The sequence below is a fragment of the Macrobrachium rosenbergii genome, chromosome 37 (genome assembly GCF_040412425.1).
Source record: "Macrobrachium rosenbergii isolate ZJJX-2024 chromosome 37, ASM4041242v1, whole genome shotgun sequence".
Classification (NCBI taxonomy): domain Eukaryota; kingdom Metazoa; phylum Arthropoda; class Malacostraca; order Decapoda; family Palaemonidae; genus Macrobrachium; species Macrobrachium rosenbergii.
The window spans coordinates 4,531,799-4,540,514 of record NC_089777.1 but is presented as its reverse complement, the minus strand read 5'-3'; the positions used below and the strand labels follow the sequence as shown (position 1 = coordinate 4,540,514).

At 33.1% G+C, this 8,716-nt stretch overlaps 1 pseudogene; it reads left to right on the top strand.

The window, feature by feature from the left end:
• Positions 1 to 5,403: 5,403 nt before the first annotated feature.
• On the top strand, positions 5,404 to 7,296 carry LOC136825130 (uncharacterized; annotated as a pseudogene).
• The last annotated feature ends 1,420 nt before the right edge of the window (positions 7,297 to 8,716 follow it).

The window sequence follows — 8,716 nt, the reverse complement described above, 5'->3', positions numbered from 1 at the left end:
CCATATTTTAACTCATGAAAAAAAGGTGAAGATAAGACGCTAATATAATGTCCGAAGATTATGAGAAGGCTCAAAGCGGGTGGACTCCACACCCCGTATCATTAATCCACGCCATTCATTCGTTATCATTTTCTAGCTGGCTTTGCCAGAGGTCCTTTATTTCCCACACCGTTGGACTGTGGAACAGTCTCCCTACTGAGGATGTTTTGCAATTAGAATTACAGAAGTTCAAGCGCAGACGCAACGCATAACTACCCTAATACTATTCTCCTTGCATTTAATGCATTTTTATCTATTTGCTAATTTATTACTTTATTTTCCCTTTTCATAATAATAATAATAATAATAATAATAATAATAATAATAATAATAATAATAATAATATTCCTCAATCCACACACATGGAAAGCAGCCTTTGACCGAAACCGACAATGGACGGAACTCACGCAACAGCAACAGCAACAGCAGCAGCAACAGCAGCTTACTCCACACAACCACCAGAATTAACTGGCTGTAATCATCAAGCAGTGCTTGCGACGGGGAAAGTAAAGTGTCACTTTGAAGACTTCATTTTTTAGTGAATATTTCTTCAGAGGAAAGTCGACCTTCAAGCACAAGTTAAGAGGTTTTAATTAAAGGCCTGGTAACCGATGTTTGGTTTTCGCGAGAGCCAACCCCAACTCCCCCTAACATGGGACAATGGTTTATTGCTGAATATGCATAGGTAACTGTATACAATACATGCATTTACGTACAAGTTAAAAACACAAATGTGAATATATATATATATATATATATATATATATATATATATATACATATATACACACATACACAAGACACATTATATATATATATATATATATATATATATATATATATATATATATATATATATATATATATATATATACAAGGTGTAACACGAGTTTATGCAAATATTTTGGAAAATGAGAGAAAAAGTCATTCTGAGTAGAAAATGTTCTATAAACACGTACATTTGATAAGGCTATGTTTGTCGGTGAGTGGAATATTAAAAATAACCGTTTTTATTAAATGGGCAAGTAAGCTGGCGCGTACGGGATTTCGGAGTGAGTAGGCTAGTCAGGGATGTGGGGGAGGGGGGGTGGGTTGATGAATCGCATTAAGCAACTCAATTGCTAGCCTTTTAATTAAGACTTTCTCTTGCAGGTTTTTGAAAAATGTAACATTACAGTCACTTCAACTTGTAAATCACCTGTGAACAGATTTCATGTAACTAATTTTAATGTTTAGCTTTAGGTATCAAGAAAGTAGTGTAAATGTTGCTTGGCAACACTTATTTGTGATCACTGAATTCTAGCGCAAACTGTCCTGGCCCCTCGTCATGGAACTGTTGAATCAGGAGTCAAGACTAGGCCTGCGCCTATGCTGAATTAGTGATAGTGACAGTAATCATGATGACAGGGGATTGTACGCAGGGAGGATACTGCACTCTGAACACTTTGACAGAAGAGAATGAAGACAGCGAATTTTCTAAAATGTTCCCATCCTTTTTAATCTGACAGCGACGAAAACGTTTTCGTAAGTGCGTTTTTTCTTTTGACCGTTGTATAATGAATACATTTGATGGAGAAGGAGAGATTTTTGATAATACGTTTTAAATCTTTGATCGGTGTTTAACGAATGGGCCTATCCTTGATGGAGGGAAGATTCCATTAGCCTTGCTTTTCCTTCCTTCACAGGAGTCCAGTGAACACCACTAACACAGAGAGGGAGCTTTCAATGATGCATGCAATGTTTCCCCTTTGTTCAGCATTTAAAGGATACATATGATCTGGAAGTATTTTATTCACATCGGCCTAATCGCCGGTTTCCTTTTTTGTAAGACAGCGGAGTTCATAACCGAGTAATCCAGAAATGGAACCGTTGCAAAACCCCTGTATAAAAATCTTATCTGTATATTCCACATCACTGGAACGGTAAGGCACTGTCTCCAGTTTCTTGCTCTCAAAATGAATCCGGAATTTGACACTTGTAACCCAGACACACTCACTTGGCGGAAAAGCGAGACTGTTCAGAGTAACAAGTGAGCTGATCAGCTCCATCCTCTCCTCCCCATATCCCTGACTACTCACCCCGACATCCCGTACACCAGCTTACTTGCCCGTCTAATGATAAAGGTTATTTTAAAAATTCACCTCACCGACAAGTGAAGCCTTAAAATGCGCATGTTTATAGAACATTTTCAACTCAGAATGACCTTTTCTTTCATTTCCCAAAATATTTGCATAAACTGTTTTACACTGTATGTATGTATATATATATGTATATATATATATATGTATATATATATACATATATATATATTATATAATAAATATACATATATATATATATATATATATATATTATATAATAAATATATATATATATATATATATATATATATATATATATATATATATATATATATATAATATGTATGTGTATATACATATATATATAAAATATATAATACATATACATGTATATATAAGGGTCATTAGATTTTTATTCTACTCTCGCTCTGTGTGTGCATATATATGTATATACATATATATATATATATATATATATATATATATATATATATATATATATATATATATATATATATATATATATAATTATATATATATATATATATATATATATATATATATATTATATCTAAATGTATATATAAGGGTCATTAGAGTTTTATTCTACTCTCTCGCTCTGTGTATGTGTGTGTATATACTCGTATATATATATATATATATATATATATATATATATATATATATATATATATATATATATATATATATATATATATATATATATATATATATATATATATATCACACATTACCACAGGTGAAAAATAAGAAACGGGGTGTAGGTCCTGACCGGTTTCGACTTTATTTCCAAGCCATTGACGAAGGACTGATACAGAGTGTGAGAAGTCACAAATATATATACTACAAGAACAGTACTGACGAACATACACAACCGTTAGAGGCTCCATATCCCCACTCAGGCCGGTGTCGAGGTAGGAGTGGCCTTTAAAACTCATTTGGCTAAAAATCACAATAGACTCTCTGGGGACATTGCTGATAAACAGACCATACCCCACCTCAGATCCACACCTGACAGGTGTCATGGAGGCGGAGTTTGGAAACTCATTAACATTACTACCCTCGTACTGTGTTTACAAATATGATAATCCTATTTTCATATATCTCTACTGCCTACCTTAAAGTTTAAACAATTTACAAATTTCTTTTGATATTAAAGGATCAAGTTTATACATCCCTTGACTGATATTCATATTATGGTTGTAACTTTCTTTTATGAAGCTAGATTCAATGATGTTCCTTTCCAGTGCATTATTAGAATATACAATCCTTTTTGCCCCTTCCCAGTTGATAGCATGATTGTTCTCACTAACATGTACAAATATACCACTGTTCCCTTGTGCATATCTCACACATTTCTTATGTTGTTCAATTCTTTTTTCCAGTGCTTTCCCGGTTTGGCCAATATAAAAGTTGTCACAAGAAAGGAATTTTATATACACACCCTTTAATATTGTCTGGGAGTTCTTGATAAGTACATTTTTCATTGTTGTATTGTTCTTAAATGCGACATTAACACCAAAATTCTTAAGAAGATGAGGATATCTTTCATACTATTATTATAAACAGAACAAGCAAATTTTTTGTGTTGTAAGGTTCTTTCTGGTTTTGATACATAGTCTTTTTTGCCGCTTCATATGCACTGTTTAATACACTATCAGGATATTTCAATTTTTTGCCTGCATTCCTAATCTTATCTATTTCATCATCAATATTAAACAACATAATCCCACGTAATGTAACATGGTTTAGGTATGTTGACGACATAATTTGTGTATGGCCAGGAACCAAGATGTAAAAACTTTTTGCTAAGTTAAATCAATTAGTACCATCAATTAAATTCACGATGGAAATGGAAGATGATGGGTGCTTACCGTTTCTGGATGTCCTCATACGAAGAAATAGTAGTGGGTTTAAATATAGTGTGTATAGAAAACCCACTAATATTTCTTCCTATGTGCATTTTTATTCTGGACAAAGCAATAAGGTTAAAAAGTCAGTGTTTTCATCTATGTTTTTAAGAGCATTACGGGTATGTAGCCCTGAAATAGATAAGATTAGGAATGCAGGCAAAAATTGAAATATCCTGATAGTGTATTAAACAGTGCATATGAAGCGGCAAAAAGACTATGTATAAAAACCAGAAAGAACCTTACAACACAAAAAAAAATTTGCTTGTTCTGCCTTATAATAATAGTATGAAAGTATATATATATATATATATATATATATATATATATATATATATATATAAATATATATATATAAATATATATATATATGTATATATACAGTGAGAGAGAGAGAGAGAGAGAGAGAGAGAGAGAGAGAGAGAGAGAGAGAGAGAGAGAGTAGAATAAAAAATCTAATGGCCTTTTAATTCACCACGCTGGCCACACTGAAAATGGCGTTAGTTTTGTTTATGTTCGCCCTGAAACGTAAAACAATAAAACAACACAGTTGTTAAACATGATTAAATATTCAGGCCGCCCCGCTGCTACTACGCTACAAAAGGATAACACAGTTTGCGTCCCATATTTTTGTGCCGTGAAAAACACACGGCTGTGGAAAACAAACACTAAAAGCTTCGTAAATTTCATAAACTGCGCACGCTGTGCATACTCTGGGTCCTTTGCTATACTTTTCGCTCTGACGAATGCCGACGAGGTCAACAGTAGAAGTGATGAGCTTTTATGCAAGTTGCAACGCATTTTTTTATTCTTATAGGTTTGCCCTTTTTGGAAACACATAACGTTCTGGAACAAAGAAACATATACATATAAATATATATATATATATATATATATATATATATATATATATATATATATATATATATATATATATATATATATATATATATATATATACTGTATAATGTATATATGTATGTATATACATAATTTATATATATATACACACACACACACATATATATATATATATATATATATATATATATATATATATATATATATATATATATATATATATATACTCGTATATATATAACACGGGGAACAATTTAAAAACAATTTTTTGTTGAGTTCGATTTCTGAGCTTATTTAGACTAAAATTGGCCTGCTGATTCCAAATCTGTTAAGTGTTTTTCTAGCACGTCAAGCTTTTTCTAAACAGCTTACCTACCAGATAAACAAAAATCCACTGGTTAGCTGTAGTAAAACTTGCCAGCTGATAACGATTTGACTCATCTAGAGCTATGTGGCAACTTGTTTGTGCAGTCACAATTGAGACAGTGCGGTGAGAGGTGTGTGCAGCTCCCAATAGGTCAGTACTGTCACTATCTGCAGACAGAAAGCTAGGATAGTAGGAATTAGGAGGATTTGTTATGGCTTTTCTGTTAACCTTGTAACAACATACCATTGTAATTTCTATTTCGTTTAATGCTTTTTTTTTGTTTTTAAGCTTGTAACTATTCCAGCCTAGTGTTTTATTTACATAGGTATATATTTCTTTTGTTTCAGATCATGTCTGCTCCTGCTACGTCTCATTGCAAATGCCTAAACAACCCTGACTCCTTCTGCTATATATGTGGTAGTTTCACCATTCCAAGTCAGAGGGCAAACATCAGCGTATTTGTCAAACAAGCATATTTCGCATATTTTAAAGTGAAACTCTGTGATCAAGAAAAGCCATTGGCCCCTCACAAAGTGTGCAAGCAGTGTGTCGAGAGTTTATGGATAAGGACCAAAGGAACACGTGAAAAGATGCCATTTGGTACCCCCATGGTTTGGCGAGAGCAAAGAGATCATTCCACAGACTGTTACTTTTGTTCAGTGAAAACATCAAGATTTAACAAGAAAAATAAAAGTAAAATAGAATATCCTAATATACCGTCAGCTATAAGACCAAAGTCTCATTCAGCTGAAATTCCAGTGCCAGTTTTCGAACAACTACCTCCTCAAGAAGATCTGAGTGCAATGATGCAGATTTTGACATTCACGAGGATCCAGTTCGTAGGGGATTTGATCAGCACGAGTTGAATGATTTAGCACGTGATTTGGGCCTATCAAAAAAAAACTTCAGAAATACTAGCATCAAGACTGAACGAGAAAAACCTACTTGAACAAGGGGTGAAGGTATCATACTTTCGAACCAGAGAAAGTACATTTCTGCAGTACTTTCGAAGTGACAGCGGTTTTTGTGTTTTGCCATAACATTCCTGGTTTACTGAAGGAATTAGGGCTTTCAAACTACAATCCAAATGAATGGCGAATGTTTGTTGGTAGCTCAAAGTGGAGCTTGAAGTGTGTCCTTCTACACAATGGCAATTTGTTTGGCGCAGTCCCTATTGGGCATTCGGTCTGTCTTCGTGAAGAATATGGAGATGTAAAGAGAGTTATTGAGTTATTGCAATATGACAAACACAATTGGATCATCTGTGTTGACCTTAAGATGGTGTCCTTCCTTCTTGGTCAGCAACGTGGATACACAAAGTATCCCTGCTTTCTCTGTATGTGGGACAGCACAGCTCGAGAGAAGCATTGGGTTGAGAAGAATTGGCCTCCGAGATCTGATCTTAAACCTGGAGATCCTAACACTGTACATGAGCCACTTGTTGACAGGAAGAAAATATTATTCCCACCTCTGCACATAAAACTAGGTCTCACGAAACAATTTGTAAAAGCATTGTCAACTCATGGCGACTGTTTGAAGTACATCATCTTGACATTTCATGGACTGTCAATTGAAAAAATCAAGGCCGGTGTGTTTGATGGTCCACAAATTCGACAGCTCATCAAAGATGAACAGTTCACCGGTACTATGTCAGACCTTGAAAAGAATGCTTGGCTATCATTCAAAGATGTCGTCAAGAACTTTCTTGGAAATACACGTGCAAGTAATTACGCAGAAATTGTTCAGAAACTATCAGAGAGCTACAGAGCGCTTGGTTGCAACATGAGTATTAAATTACATTTTTTGCATTGCCATCTTGCCAACTTTCCGGAAAATCTTGGTGCTGCTAGCGACGAGCAAGGTGAACGATTTCACCAAGATTTGAAGGTTATGGAAGAACGTTACCAGGGTAGATGGGATGTCCATAAGATGGCTGACTATTGTTGGAGCATCAAACTCGATTGTCCTCAAGTTGAACACTCCAGAAAAAGCAACAAGCGTAAATTTTTACCTTAACCTGCACACAATTATAGCCTTATCCTTTGTAAAAACATAATAATGTTAAATAAACATTCTATTCATGCCTATTTCTTTCATTTTTCATTGTATGTTAATATTTGCAACTTTTTATAAAACAAAAACTGTTATGTACAGTATTTTTCATATTTTTAAGAAAACAAAAATCCTATAGTTCAAAAACTTGAAGTGATAGAGAAAAACTGAGATCAGTTTTGGATTCAGCACCCAAAAATTACATAATAACAATTGTCAGACCTAACTCAACAAAAATTATGTTCCCTGTGTAATGTATATATGTATGTATATACATAATGTATACATATATATAATATATATATAATGTATATATATATATATATATATATATATATATATATATATATATATATATATATATATATATATATATATATATATATATGCAGAGATTTGTGTCTTATATGTCACTTATTACCACCGGTGGAATGAAACAGTGTGTAAATCCTAACCGGTATCGTCTTTATTTCAGAGCCACCTTCTGTTTTGTTTTTTCTGCAACAAAGAAACAAAGAAAAATTCTGACGAATGCAGAGAGGGTTAACAATAGAAATGACCAGCTTTTATTCAGGTTGAAACACATTTTTGGGTGTTTATGACTTTATCATTTTTTATTTTTGTTTACGCAACTCTCTTCAACACAGTAACACACACACACACACACACACACACACATATATATATATATATATATATATATATATATATATATATATGCATGTATGTATGTGTATATATATACATATATACAATATATATATATATATAATATATATACATATATATATGTATGTATGCGGATACATGATAATGTGGACTGTTTGTCCAAGAAAGCTTGTAACTTTTTCTAAATAAATACTCCATTAGATACCATCCAGTTTGAATGAGGTCCTTTTAGTAATTCTACTAATGCACAGAACAATTGTGTATGTGATCACGTTAAAATATATATATATATATATATATATATATATATATATATATATATATATATATATATATATATATATATATATATATATACACAAACATATATATATTAATTTTATCACACACATAAGTGTTCTGTGCATTAGTAGAACTACTAACAGGACTTCATTCAAACTGGATGGTATCTAATGGAGTATTTATTCAGAAAAAGTTACAAGCTTCCTTGGACAAACTGTCCTTATTAACAAGTATCTGTACAATGACCAGACACGTAGTCCATCTGCATTTATGTCTGTGTGCTGGGTATTTTAATCCTATGATTGTCTTACTCCTTCTGCGTGACATTGGCTTTTCTCTGCCCACGTCTTCATCCAGGTGTTCGTTTCCCCTGCGTCCTCTTGCGTTTTTCCTTCGTTTCCTTGCTACTGTGGAGTGTACGATTTTTCTTGATA